General features: G+C 43.3%; 1 long non-coding RNA gene across 1 annotated transcript in view; it reads left to right on the plus strand.

The window, feature by feature from the left end:
- Positions 1 to 1887: 1887 nt before the first annotated feature.
- The window catches only part of LOC135314109 (uncharacterized), a 71583-nt gene continuing 57854 nt past the window's right edge, over positions 1888 to 15616 (plus strand). Inside the window, exon 1 of the long non-coding RNA XR_010373583.1 lies at positions 1888 to 2022. This is a non-coding gene — a long non-coding RNA (uncharacterized LOC135314109). The remainder of the gene's footprint in view (positions 2023 to 15616) is intronic.

The following is a 15616-nucleotide window of genomic DNA, read 5'->3' on the forward strand; positions in this document are numbered from 1 at the left end:
TTCCATACTACACTATAAAAAAACTCACCTCCACTCAGGAAGCACAACATGCATACAAAGTTGGAATCTCAAAATTGATGTTTTTTGGCATTATTTTCCTAATACAGGAGCCAATAGTCCTTTTATTAAATATGCACAGTGGCTACGCTTTTTTATTTTTTGAAGAACAACACATTACTTTTCTGAATACAGAGGTAATCAAAATTCAGTCAAGTGGGATGACTCTGTGAGTTCTGACATCAAAGGGCAATACATTTGATTGATATCAGTCAGATGGCAATATTGTTTGAAGGAATGTAGTCAGAAGACTGGCAATTTAAAGGCTGTAAAAAGTTAGGGGAGATGTGAGTGCAGTGTTCCATACTGATTTCCAGTGTACAAGACTGTGTATTAGAGAATTGGCAGCAACGTGGCAATCTTGTCTCTCAGACACACGCATTGTTTGAAAGGACGGAGAGGAAGAAAATCAAGCTTTCAGGCAAGACAGTCAGTGGGGCATTAAAGACACAGAAGTAAATAATTCTTTTGTTGTTGCGTTCCTTGCTGCATGAGACCAGGGTTTGCGTTTTGCTTGAAGTATATAGAGTGCGTAATATTATGGAACATTAATAAGCAACAAACAACTTTTTCTTCTTTGTCATAGGTTTATTTGTAGAATAGTATTGATTCCACTGTCTGCATACCGAGAACAACAACTCTGTTACGTCCTTCTGACAAATATCCAACATTAGCTGTATAGATACAGTTGGTTTTACTCTACTTCCCTGTCTTGTTTTTTGTCTTTGTTTCTTAATATAAGTAATGGAACAATGTCCTTTTACTGTAAATGGTTCCTTTGCTGAATATGTCACACAGTCATTACTCCCTGCAGGGTTAAAAACAATGCAGAAAGCTACCTACGAGATTAGAACGTTGCCAGCAAAGCAAAGTGAAAAGAAATCATTACAATTACTAGAAAACATTCTCCACTGCAGGCAAAAGGCACCAAAATTGCATCAGAATGATTATCAAAAGTAAGTTAGTTGTACAATAAAACATTATGATAAAAAGTTGTCAGAATAGCTATAGAATATTGCAAGAATTCAGTATTGAGGTAAAAAGACTAATGGCTATCAAATAAAAGCTCGATACCATTTGATATATAAACGCCAAACTAGTAATTAACACCAGCTTGAAATATACTGCTCTGGGAGGCAGAAGCAAAAATATTATAGAAGAATTTCACATATCAAGGTTGTTCTTTGAAAAAGTAATTATTATTGCTAGTGGACATAAGCCTAGAAATCCTGGCTTTCAGCTTGGACCTTACTACACCAGGCATTGCTCAAACATGAGGTAAAGAGGAGACCTAATTCCAAAACAAAATATTTAAAATATGGAAGATGGGTGCCGTTGAGCCAGCATAGGTTCAGCATGGTCTCAGCATGGGTGGTTTCCTTCTTTTTTTCTTTTTGAATGAAGTAAATCAAAGCAGTTTTAAGGAAAGGTAGCTAGAGATATTTATGGGCTGCTGCCACTTGAGATGAGGAACAGTTAGAAGGAAGCAGTATATCTTTGGAAGTGTAACAAGTGGAAGACAGGGAGTCTTAAAAAATACCCCAGTTCCATATTTTTACTTATCGGCTTTCTTTATCAATATTTTTTTGTATCGTGAAAGGTATGCTCGGGCTCAGTGTCAAAATGATGCTAATTTACAGAATCACCAAACTACTGAGTGGTTGAGATGGGAAGGGGCATGTGGAGACCATCCAGGGCAACCCCCGGCTTGGAGCTGGGTCAGCTGCAGCTGGTTGCTCCAGGCTGTGGTCGGCTGGGTTTTGAGTATCTCCAGGGACGGAGAGTCCACAACCTCTCTGGTCAGCCTGTTCCTATGTTTGATCACTCCCACTGTGAAAATATGTATTTTTTTCTTACGTTTAAGTGAAATTCCTTGCGTTTCACCTTGTGCCTGTTGCTTTTCATCCTTCCACTGGGCACCACTACGAAGAGCGTGGCTCTGTTGTCCTTCCTGCCTCCCATCAGGTATTTATGTGCGGTATTTTTGGGCCTGATCCTGTGAGAACTGAAGGGTAAGGGCCAGTCATCTTTATTTTCAGAGAATGTAGTTAACGTTGAACACTGTAGAAAACTCAGGGGTGTTGTTCCTGTTGCCATGTTCTTCCTTGCTGGGGAAGAGGAAGGAGGAAAGGCTGTTCAGGGGAGAGCTGCAAACCGACAGCAGTTTCCATTCCTCTTCCTACACCACTTTATCCCCATTTCCTCAGCTGAGGTCTGCAGAGGCGGGCTGTTAGTTTGAACATGAGCATTTGCTGCTGAGGGCAGCGGCACCGTAGAAGCTCAGGGCTGACGTGGTTTAAGCCTGCACAGGAGAGGAGGCTCTGGGTGCAGCCTAGGCATGGCGGTGTTTTTGGAGGTGGGTGGAAGGGGCTTGGCAGTGACTGGTGCTGGGTTTCTTTTGGACCTTGCTGTCACTCGGGGTGAGATTTGGTGGCATGGGGGGAGCGGGATCCTTTACAGGCTGGGAGCCGGCCAGGCTCGCGGTCCTGGGCTGAGAGGCCGGCACTGACGCTTGCAGCACCGCATTGTCGCGGGCTCATTCCAAACAGAAAAGGGATGGGAATAACTCTCTGTGGTTCTGTGGTTCCCAGGCCAGGCACTAATCCACTCCCACTGAGCGATTCAGGTCTTTTTCCCTCTAAGTATGTGTCACTTTGTATAAAAGGCTCATTGCGCCGAAGCTGTCAGTGGAACAAAAATAACAATCATACGCAACCTCTGAGGCTGGTTAGGGGTCATACGTGATTTTGTTGCTGCTCACGAAAAGATAGTCTTTCTTGGAGGTAACTTTACCATTTCTGGCTCTCAAATATTAAGCTGTGCAATCTTGCCACTCATGTAATTTAGGGATATTTTGTTCATCAGTGAATGGAAGTGTTAGCTTGGATTTTCGGTCGGGCAAAATGAATGGCATCACTGCAAGAAGATTTGTTAGGATGTAAAACTGAACCGTATGAGGACTGTAATGCTGTACACCTGATTAGAGTTCTGTCTTTCAATTCCAATTAAGTGCTAGTAAACCTGTTAACCTAAAGTTCTTGTTGTCTCTGTCTATTTCTTTTCTTTTTACCTCCCCAAAAAACCCCCAAAATAAAGGAGTTTGGAAACTCCTTTGGCTATCTCAGCATACTTTTGTTGCCAACAAGCTGGGGGATGTAGGCTGACATGCATCCTGTTTCTAATAGCACACACACTGTTTCTTTATTTAGAGCCTCTTTACCAGTATCAATTAAACCCCAGTTAAATTTGACACATCTTAACCTTGCGTTGGATCCAATTCATTGCTACAGCAGAACCCATATGGCACTGAGACAGTTGCAGGCATCAATTCATTGCTTATGTAGAGTTACTGGCTAAATGCCAAGCAGTAATCACTGCTTTTTGTTAATAGACATGTTTGCTTTTGCAGTCGTTTCTATACACAGTGCTCTAGATTAATTAGAACAAAATCTGTCATCCATCTAAGAAACAACCAGAACTCGGGTTTTTTTCGCCTCGGATTTAAAGAGAAATGAGTACTGGCAACCAAAGGTGGTGGTGGTGGAGAGTTACTTTATTTATACTAGAATAACCTATTTTGTTTACTGAACACACATGTATCTGCTATTTTACTTAAATAAATAAAAGAGAATGGGGGAAAATTGCTGGTAATCTCAAACAGACATACAACTTGAGGCAGTAATCGCAGAAAGACTAATTGCAAATTCTTTCCCCCCTCGATTTTTAGTAAGAGCAAGACAACCACTGATAAAAAAGTCACAATTCTATCTGTTTTTCCACAATTAATTGACACTTTTAACCTAAGGAGACATTCATATTATGGAAGTGCAGATGGGGGTGGACTTGCTGAATCATGTAAATATCTCTGAGATTTGGGTTATTGCGACTTCCTTTTACCGCTGCCTGCGTACGGTTTGAAACCCCGGCTCTAGCAGGCAGGTATGTAAAAAAGAAAAATATTTCTTGCATTACTGGCGTTGCATTTTAGAGAAATTTTAACTTGTGATTATACAGTTTTGTCCTCCCGCCCCCAGCTTGATGCCTGAATAATTAACACAGTGGGGGGAATTAGCGAATACGGAAGTCTTCTGGTTAAATCATTAGCATTTTAAGATCACGTTACATTATATTCAGATCTGTTGTGGTGGTGGATACACACAGGGTCACCTACGCTAGGCTTGGAATGCACTCAAGAGTATTATACAGCGGTGAAATGGTCATCACCTTAAGCTGCCGCATTACACGATGGAATTATCTTCAATTTTTTCACTACAGATTCTTATATTGGTGCCTGCCGTCACCAAAGTCGTGTAAGAGACCGTTCTGGGTAGTGTTATTTAATCAGCTGTGTAGATTTATAGTATTTCCACGAAAACATTTTCGTGGTGTTTTCTTCAGGTTAACTGTTTTTGTTTGCATGCATTAACAGAAGCTATTTTGATTAACCTGATTTAAAAATAAAGCTCTCTGGTCCCCAGTTCTTCCATTCATACATGTGTCACATAGGATCAGAGTAAAAAAATCCACTGGGGCTTTCCATTTGATTCATTAGGATTTGGATGGTGTCCACTGATGAAAGGCCTCAGACCACTGGCTGTCAAACTACTGCTTGCTTGGCTGTTACTTGTTAACGCTTTGCAACGACCCAGTGTTATGAGACCTGCACTATTCAGCAGTCAACGATTAATGGTAATCTCCAGTTCTCGTTTAACGTGGCAATGCTGTTTATAAGCTTTGAGGTATTTCTGTTTACTGAAGTGATTTAACGTGATTTATACCTTAGCAGAGGAGCCCCTTAACAGCACCCTTACCTCTTCCTCAGTATTCCTGCTTTATGCTCTCTATATATTACATCAGAAAATGTATTTGTGTGTATATATACACATATATTTGTGCGCTATAATCTCACTTTGCATGAAAGAACAGTAAAAATACTTCTATTTTCTGGAAGTTATAATATCTTTCAAAACTTTTTCCTAATGTTGAGCTAATGTTTTAGTATTCCAGTGCTGTTGGTCCATTGTTCGGAAGTACAGCTTTATCAGCAGAATGTGTGGCAGATGGTTTACATTTGCATTAGCCTTCTGGAAAAGGAATCAGCTCCCACCAACATAAGCTTCAGCTTTTCTTTTCAAAATTTACAACAAATTCGTCAGAATGGCATTTTTAGAGGGGAAAAAAAAAAACCCAATCCGACTGTCTCTGCGTTCCCTTTTTGAAGAGGAAAAATGACTCCTGTTCTAATGCCCTCATCTGCACATCTATCTTCCATCCCCTCCCCCAGTGTTTGTTAAAATGATTTAAGTATTTCATTATGCAAAATGACTTTTATAAAAAGACCTTCCTTTTTGCCCCACAGTCATTCTTAATTTCGTTTGTCACTTGTTATAGAGTGGAGTTATGTGAAGCTAGGATATATTATTTGTTCTAGTCTGTAGTGGATAATTTATTACATTAAGAAACCAATAATTTTCAAATATAATCAGATTTAAGTTTTTAATAAGATTCATCCTCCCATTCACACTTGCTTAATTTAAGGATATTAAATCTGCTCAGGAATGAGCTGCCTCTCAAAGCCTCATGTGCCTATTAAAGGATTTTATTCCTGATGTGTTAATAGGATTTAATTATATTAGCCCCACAGTCCAGAGACGCACCACAATTGTTAAACTTGATAAACCAGACAAATACATGCTAAAAGAGTGATGGCCACTTCCTTAAAAAAAATTAAATAAATTGTAAGGTGTTAATATTTGAATATCTCTGCTGTGTAACTACAGGTTTGCATAATGCTGAAATTTTAAATCTTGAATGTTTAACAGACTGTAAATACTTTTTCTTCTCAAAAAAATCAAGGCTAATGAGGAAATTAATAAGGCTTTTTTTTTTTTAATGAGTGTTTATCTTTGTGTCTTATTTCTGATTCGCAAAGATTAATTTAGATAAATTTTCAGTTTTTCTCTTCTCACGGCATCCTCTTGTGTACAGACAAAAGCTGCAGCAAGTCATTCTGGAAATTCGGCATATTAAACACTGTCTCGATTTCTTTGTTTCCTGTGGCTAATTAGGTTAATGGTATAGTGACAGAAACAGGAACAATGGCTTGGGACATTTTGCAGAGACGTGGCTGGGGAGGGGGGAAGAAAAGAAAGGCGCAAACTCCTGTAGTGTGTAAATCTCATCAAGATCTCCTTCGGCAGCACTGGCATCGATCAGAAGTGCTGGCTCTTGTCAAGCTCACCCGAATGCTAAACGTACAGGAGTCAGCGCTGCTGATGGCTGCAGACATGGAGAGACGGAGGGAATGACAGGGTTTGCAGAGAATTGCAGGGAAGGAGGAAAAATTAGCAATACGCCATCCGGTTGGACATTTTGCTTCCAAAATTAGATTGACACGTGTTATGGCACGTTTCCACTGGTAATCACAGACACTCAACATGTATTTCAAGAAGATTTAGGCCCTGAGTTTTTCTCTCACTTGCGCAGAGCTAGACTTTGAGCCTCTCAAAACATGGTGTAGGCTGCATTTGTTTGGAGAAGCTAAACATGTAAAGTAGGCTTTCGTTTTTAAAAAAGTAACTTTCTGGCACTTTTCCTTGCCATGATAGCCTTGGAAATGTAAACTGATATAAACTGTTTTTCTGGGTTAGAAAGAAAGTAGGAGCAGAGTTGCACTGTGCCCGGCGAGCGGTGGGTGAAGGAAGCCGTAAGGCATCGTGCTGGCTTTCCGCCGGCCCCCCAGCCTGCCGGAGCCGCCCAGCCGCAGCCACGGGCCGGAGAGCCGATGCTCTGCCCCGAGAGCGGGAGGGCGAGAAACAGGCTCGCTCCGAGGCGGAGCTGCAGGAAGGGGCACGAGAGAGCGAGCATAGGGTCTGCACATAAAATAACCCTATTCTCACCGGTCTTGCGGCTCTAAATAAATGAGCTTTTTTGCAAATCTTATAATTCTGGGGAGTCCAGGTTGTGATTGAAAATACCAAGGACCGGCTATAGTGGGAGAGGGATGGGCTGAGCACCAGCTGAGGTCAGCTCTGAGCTAGGCTCTCTTTGAACCACCTAGTTCGGACTTTGGTGCCAGCCCATGTAGGAACCGACCGTGAGGTCTGAGTCCAAACCTACAGCAAGGAACAGAGTTGAGCTGTAACCCAAGGCTGCCAGAGCTTGGCTCCCTGCAGGCAGTGCAGACAGATAGCACCTATAACAGATAGTCTGAATAACAGGCAAATAATTGTGGTGGTCTTTTAATACCTAAGATATGTTCTGCTTTTTTGTACGCTCATAATGCCTTGACTAGCCATGTCATTCCTAATTTATACGGGCTATGAATAGCTCTTTGAGACAAGATTGTGGCTTTCATGTTTATAGGTTGATAAACTCCTGATAAAATTACTCATTCAGGCTTGCTATCTACCGTTTGAGCAGTATTATTGATCGCTTTGTAGGTCTGCATTGACATATATAAAAAGCTGTGTATATTTATTAAAGACAAAAGGTATCCTGCTCAAAGATGAGCGGCTGTAAACATGCAACTTGTCACCATTTATACATATATTCACTTTTTTTCTTTGCCTGCAGTACTGTGTGAGAAGGTCTTTCCTGATTTAACTTGGGATTTATGGCTCCATAGTGCTTTTTTCCAGTTAGGTGCTCATATTTCTTTTCACATGAATCTCCCAGGCATTTAAAGTGGTGTTAGCTGCCTTGTGTTGCCACTAGAACCAGAAGCTGAAACGGTAGCTGCCAGCAGGGATTAGCCGAGTGTGCTTTTGTTGTATCAGATACCAGGAGCGGGAACAGAGCCGTCTGCCAGGTCTGGCGAGGTAATCACCCCGCTCTGCCTCCCCAGTGCTCCGCGCGTTTTGTTGCTCTGTTTATAAATTATAAAAATTGATATGACATAGGAATTGTGTTCCTGTGAAAAATACTGAGATGTTGAAACTCACCTCCGTTCTTCCCCTGAAGGTTCAAGAGTTTCCACTGAAGCGGGAAGGATGGTCACCCAACAGAAACCTCTGTGCCCAGGGGTCACGGGGTGTTTCTGGGATGTTGGAGCCATGCCTCGTGGAGCCAAAATGCCAGAGAAATGCTCACGTAGAAGAAGGGTCTGAAATCACATATCAGGGCTGTACGCAATGCCAATGAATTAAAACATAAAAGTTTAATTGCAAAGAAAAATAGGAGAGGTGAGAGTAGGGGGATGTATTTCATGTGGACTCCCAAAGGAGGACTGATTTACAGTTTGAAAAATAATAGCAGGACTGAAAAAAAATCAATGTTCTTGGGCAGATACAGTGATAAAAATGAGGAGGCACTCTCGACAGAGACAAGGATCAGACTATTTTATGGGCAGAAATAGGTCACCGTGCACACTGAAGTTTAAAAGTGAGAGGAGTTTCATAGCACGAAGTGCAGGGTCCTCTGGTAGAGGCCTGATAGGGAGATGAGAGAAGGAACTTTTGCCCAGGGACATTTGTGATGAGACGTTATAGCCCAGGAGGAGAGATACCTGCAGCCTAGAGGGGGAAGGAAAAAAGGGTACCAAAAGCCCCCGGGCAGACCTTCCATCCTTGCAAAATGTAGTACGGCTTGGGAAAAACCAGCAGCTTGATGTGTGCTGCTGGTGGAGGCTGTTGGCAAACGCTGTGTCTTTAATACATTTTTGAATTTACTCTGCATATCCTTTTTGTATGCACTGATGCTCCTCTCTAATTCCTCGTACGCATGGTTTGGTGGGGAGAAGTATGTATTTGCACTTGAGATGCCATTGTTATTCTCATGATCTGTATCACACTCACTTTACCTCTCGTATTATGCTGTCAAGATCATTTTACCTGTCTCTCATCCTTTCAGTGCTTCCTTTTAATTTGCTTGTCAGGCTCCTGCATGCCTTTGGCTTTTTTTAAGTCTCTTCACCCTGACTTATGAGTAGGACATTGCTAGAGTACAGCAGGAAATTCACATTTCAACTATTTTTCTCTGCTTCTCTCCTTGCCCTTCTCTGCACCCATCCAGCCTGTCTGGCATGTTTCCTAGATGGTGCCCTCCTTCATAATATGTTCATTTGACTTTTGTTGTTGTTGTTGGTTTTCTTTTTTCCCTCCTGAGCAACTTCAGCTGCTGTTTGGAGTCCTTTCCACCTTTTTCTTCAAAGTGGAAACCATCTGGCCCTCTGTTTGCCGTGGTTCCCATGGGATTTGGGCAGGAGCAGGCACAGCGACGGTGCCCTGCGTCCAGCCCCGCTGGGTGCCTGGTTGGGGCTGAGCAGCGGGTGCCATTTCTTCCTTCTCCTCACACCTTGTTTGTCGCTGGCGAGTCTCCGTGTCTCTTGCAGTTGCTCGTGAATTCTCATCCTTACTTCTCCTTTTCTTGCAGACTTAAATTGAGGCTGAGGAAAAGGTCACATTAATAACAAAAGTATTAATTTCTGTGCGACCAGAATAGTTTGCTTCAGTGCTACCAGGCACTGTTTCGTCTTGCTTGTGTGGTTCATGAACTACATGCTAATTTTCTTTATATTTAATTACTTTCGAATGTCTCCTGTGCTTCAGGGTACAAGCCATCTTCTGACTAATTAGGGCTTTTTCTCAGAACAGGCTATTCCCTATAAGTCTATGAAGGGTTTCTTGTACTTTCCTTTGAAGCATGTGGTAACCGGCCTCTGCCGGCAGTAAATGGATTGCTGGACACTCCGCTCCCAAAGTTCCTCTGTTATTAAATCCACAAATTTACACAAAGCAAAGTTAATAAGTGTAGCTGATTGAATGGGCTTGGATCAAATCTTTGGCGTGCAGGTGTAATGGAGTGCATATTGGGTGAACTATTGCGCCTAAAAGAAAATAAATATATTTTATCTTAAGACAATTACCCATTCTTTTGTGATCAGTGTGTGCTATGTATTAACTCTTCCCGATCCAGGCTTTGTCAGACAAGTCTCCCTTGTTGTTATGCAAGAACTGTGCAGGCGTCAGATTTTCATCCTCAGTACTGCTTGGTCAGTGATTAAATCAGTGCATGCTGCATGTGAAAAGCACCACAGCAACGCTAAATATTATTATTGATTATGCATATAGCAGTCAATACAAACATATTGTGTTTTGACTGCAAAAATGATCATCTTAATTAGCTAATGATTTTTAGCCTGATTTCCTCAACAAAATGAGACATTATGCGATTGCTCTTTCTGTCTGACTGTTGGCCCTCTCCCCCGTCCCTGTCACTTCTGGACCTGTTGGGTTTAGTCAGTGTCACTCTGGTTTGACTGAGGGTGGAGATTTCAAAGGCATCAAGTCCTTACGTGTTTAAATAGAGCATCTGAAAATCCTCTTGAGACACCGGTGAGGGCAGCGCTGTGTTAAACCAGATCAGACAGCGGAGCCGCCCGCAGGCACTCACCCTGGGAAGGGATGGGTGCAGGAGCGAGGTCTCACTGACGCCGTTACTCACTGAACAATTTAGAGGATTTTATCACAACCTTCAGCTTTTGATTTAGGAAGAGATGCTGCATCCTCTGCTCTCTGTTAAGTGTCTGAAACGTCGAGACCATGCGAAGAGCTGAGTCACGGTTACCGCTCGCTCAAAAGCTAAACTTCGTACTTTTTTTTTTTCCTTTGTAGATCAGGTTGTCTGTTTCAATAAACAAAACCAAACGCTTATACTAGGCTGCTGGAGTCACTCTTTCGAAAAGAATAAGAGCCATTTAATGGACCAAACGGTTTTAATCTAGATGACAGAAAACCACCTCCCCAAGCAGGACTCCCCTTCAGGACAGATAAGGCCGGGCTTCCTCAGCCGCCGGCCGCTTTCTACCAGGAACTATATCTCCGAAGCCTTTGTACAGAGGCACAACCAACTCATTTTCCGAAGTTGGGTCATGTCCAAGCATACGAGATTCTTCAAGCATGAAATTCCACTTGACCCTATTAAGGCTTTCTCAGCATCAGATACGTACACCGCAGAGTGGATAATGTTCATAACTCATTTCACATTACCCCTGGGTAGTGCCAGTGGAGAAACCCTGTCTAGTCTAATGCAATCAAAGCTGTGAATACGAGGAAATTGAAACATCTGGCCAGGTTTCTCTGCTGTGCCCCAGGAGGTGTGACAGGAGAGATTCAGGTCAGAAAGCGGAGGAACGAAGGCGTCTCTCCGGGGATGTGTGTGCTGCAGAGGCCAGATGTCCCAGCACCGTCGCCAGCAGCACCAGCGCGCATTGGCTGGGCAGGTCACCTCAGCTCATTTCTTATGCCTGCACTGAAGTTCGAAAGTGCAACTGCAGTTCGTGTAAACTTGTCTGAGCCAGCCCGAGAGTAGGGCACCTGAGCACAACTAACCGTGATGGAGCTGGTGGAGCTCCGTCTGGGCTAGCTGCATGAATATTTCAATCCTGTGACATGCGTGTGGCGGTACGGAGGGGAAAAGCGTTGGGGTGGGCGCTGCATGCTGAGGTAGACCCAAGGGACTACGTTCGCCAGGGGCGTGGGTAGGATTGCAGCCATGCAGGGCCTGCGCAGCCGGTGGGTGACTCTACGGGACCCAGCTCCTCTTGCAGGGGATGCACATGCAGGGATGCACAAGCACGTGCCCATGCAGGGATGCACAAGCACACGCACATGCAGGAATGCACATGCAGGGATGGCTGTCCAGTCATTCATTCTCAGTATAGCCAAAAAAAGCCATTGCCTTGGGCAGCTGTTTTTCTTCTGTGGCAAAACCAGCTGTGGCCTCACGCCTCCTTCGCCTGTGCCAAGGGGTGGCTGAGAGTGGCAGCTGTGGGCACTGTGACTGTGCCCAAGCCCTGTCATCACTCTGTGGTGCGACGAGCCCAGTTTCCAAGGCCGTCCCCTCTCCTCCCCTCTGCCCATGGCAGGCACAGCCAGATCCCCGCTCCGCAGCCACAGGGCATAAAATAAGATTTTGTGTGCGCACAGAGTGCCTTGAGCCAGCAGGGACCTGGCCAAGGGGGCTCCGGCCTTGTCCGTCATAGTGTCTCAGATCAGGAGGCACCCCCCCCCCCCCCAACTGTACGTCCCTTAGAAGCTGCTGAGACTTATAATTTGATTTTCTCCATGTTTCACTTTTTCTCCATCTTAAGATCAGCTTAAAAGAGACATAATATTGCTGGTTGTTATTGTTTTGAGGGCAGAGGTATTACCTCCAGAGGTTACCCGGGGGATTTATTCCTTCAAAGTTTTTGGTACTTTTAAGGGCTAAGGGTACAAAATAGCTTTAATGGGAGTTGCTTAGAAAAATTTCCCAGTATTAAATAGAGGAGCACTTTGTATGTCTCTGTGACAAAGTCAGCTACTAAAGAAGTATAATTAATGTAAGTATAATTAATTGAAGCATAAAAATTAGAATTAAGAGGGTACATGTGTGTAAACAAAAAGTGAGCTATGAAATCCAGGGCTTTGTTGAATGCATCTCTGAAAGGAATTAAAGAAGGCATGTGTCTTCTTTCCTCCTTGTCCTTCTTTGCAAGGTACTTGAATTCAGAATTAACCTTCTGGTCAGGACCTTCATATCTTGGTCCAATAGGACCAGGTCTTGGAATTAGTCTAGAGGCCACTAGGCTGATGCTGGGCAGAAAACACCGTGAAGGCATGTCTAAATCCTTGTGGAAAATATTTTCATTGCACTTCAAAATTTGTTATGCTTTTACTTAACTCCCAAACTCTAAGCTTGGTCTTGGCCCCTCAGCTTTGCAGTACGGGGGCCCACTGCAGGTGAGAGGGTCTCCAGACTGGTTTCTCACTGAAGAAAACAGTTATTTTGTTGGAAGGCTCCAGGACACGCCGCCCGTGCCTGTCAGGGATGTTTTTGCAGTGGTGTTTTTGCCTATGCTGGACAATTCTGCTCATGCTTTTATGGATTTTGTCCTTTATGTTCATAAATATTTTCATATCCTTTGATTAAAATTGCTGTATACAAGATGCAGAGTATTATTCTTCCATTGTTGCTTTTCTTCAAACACGAGGCATTGCTCTCTGCCTGCAAACACTAAAACCTAGAGCGCTGTCATTTCCTTCTCCATAATTAGGTATTTCTGCCAGTGTTTCAACTGCTGTGGTAGAAGCAGCTCCTTCTGAAACCGTTGAAACTTACTGTATGCCTTGAAAAGGAGGGGGGGAGAGAGAGAGAATGGCGATATCAGACTACAGCTTTTAAAACCAATAACATTTTTATTGGGTGTCTTCTAAAGTGATGCTCTAGCAGGGATTGATGGCTGGATATTTCTAGTCTTACATTTTCTAGCTCAGTGAGTTTCAGTACAGAAGAGACCACAAACTTGGGCTCTCACAAGAGTCATGATGGACAGACTAGAAAATAGTTTGTAAAACTCTCCTTCCCCCAAGTTTCGGGCAATAATACTTTTACCATTATTCTTCAGCAGAAGTGACATTAGCTTAGCTGGATGTGATGGCTTAGCTGTATTGCCTTAATTAAAGCAGTTAAAGTGTTTATTCACAAATGCCAGTGTGCCTGGGATATGTGTTTGGAAAGAATAAAAACCGGCTTTCCGCAGAGGATGATTTTTTTGAAGGATGTTTATAGCCCGCTCCCCAGGTATACTTCCTTTCTGAACACATCCAATTTTTTTCTGTTATCACCGGCCGTTCGCCACGGTGATTGATAACAACGCAAAAAACAAATAGTTATTTGACCATTAAAAAAACCCCAAACCTCTCAAAACAAGCCTTGAAGAATGGCTCACTTTGTAGGAGTAGGGAGTAGGATTTTGCCGGGCTGTCTGAACCAAAATTAACCTCCTTCCTTCTGTGTCAGGGAGGACCTAATGGATGGCTCTCGGGGCTGGCAGGTTACTCCTGCCCAAAGTTACTCCTACGAATCTGGGCCAAGCTGACACAACTTGAAAGTTACCCTCAGGCAACGTTCAGGACCATATCTGATGATTTTTGGGCTCAGTCCTGCTCTCTCTGGGCATACGTTCACACAACAAAAAATATGCTCCCCTTCCCTGACTTGACACTAATTGCTCAGCCAAGAAGTGAAGGATTCTGACTGATTTAAGCACGTACTTGAAGCCATCATTCTTAAGCACAAAAATCAGCGGCAGGTAATATATACTTAGCTACACTTTCAGTGCAGAAGTATACTTTAAACCCATGCTGAGGTGCTGTCCTGAGAAAGGATACTTTCTGGGTCCAGGCTGCAACCTGTCATTTCTTACTCAGAGCTCACTTGTCGAAGATGATGAGACAACACATGGGAACATCCACAGCATCCACGTCTTTTCCATGGCATCGGGAACAATGAGAAATCCAGGGTCATCAGTGAGGCAGTTTCTGGAACAATTAACATTCCTTTTCATCCTCTCTGCATCTCCTGGGGGATTTCTCTTGTTTCCCTTCCCCTTAAGCTAGCTAGCTGGAGGCTTGGGACCTCAAGTAATGTCTGGAAACGCTTCTTTCTGTGTTTTTATTTAAAGCCTCCAAAATTTACAAACAGAAAACTAACTCTGCGAAGACAACTAGTCAGCCCCATGCCGCGTGATCACTAGCTCCAACACAAAGAGGGGCGAGCGCAGGAACCCATGCCTAGAGAAATGGGTTTTATATATATTTTTTTTAAATTAATGTTTTACCTTTGACTTTCACTCTTTGTTTTTAACCTGTGGTTTTTGACTTCTTGAGTGCTCTGTATGAGGGATGTGTTTTTGTCACTGACTGCCTCCCTGATCTTCTGCTCTACAGCCTTCTTCAGTGGGGAGTCTCTATTTTCTTTCACGTCCCAAGGAGAAATGCCAGTAACGTAGGTCCAAGAGGCAAATCCTGGGTGTCCACCCTATAAGTATACTTGCCCTGTGATGATTTTTCAACTACAATTACTTAGTTGAAATTGCTAAGGTGAAACCTGACCACCTGTTTTTAATACATTGTTTACTGTGTTGAGCTGGTGTCATTTGACCTCCTTTATCAGGACTACCAAGTCAAATACCCTACGGAAGGCCAACTATGTCACCCTTCTCACTGAAATTTGTATTTTTCTTAAGAAAGGTAACAACTGCTTGAAAAGGTCTATTTTCTTCCATGAAACCATGTTGTTGGACATCGCACCACCTTTAATCACTTTTTTTAGCTGCATCCTGTATCAGCCACTTCGTTATTTTCCCGTGGTTTCACATTGGCCTGAGAAGTCTATGATTATCTGGGTCATCTCGTTTATCCCTGCTAAATATTGACGCCAAGTATTTAATATTGAATATTGCTACTAATGGGTGAAATGTAGAATGGACGACCGTACCAGATTCCTGGCCCTGAAGCAGGCCAGGCAGGCTCGCAGCCCTCGCTGCGGGGTTCCCGGCAAAGAGCCGGGGACCTGCGCGGCTGAAGAAGATGGGCTTGAAAGAGGACATGCCTCCAGTGTATAAAACCTCTCCGTCATGGTTAACCATTCCAATCGCATGCTCATTTTTCGTTTTGACAGGGTCTGAAAACTATTTAGGAGTCTTAACAACGGCATCATTACTCCCAGGTGAGACCGGGGTTGTCTGTGGCGTTTCGTGGTTTCAGGCACTTTTTCTGAAATCTGAGCGCGAGGC

Source organism: Phalacrocorax carbo, chromosome 6, assembly GCF_963921805.1.
Source record: "Phalacrocorax carbo chromosome 6, bPhaCar2.1, whole genome shotgun sequence".
Lineage (NCBI taxonomy): Eukaryota > Metazoa > Chordata > Aves > Suliformes > Phalacrocoracidae > Phalacrocorax > Phalacrocorax carbo.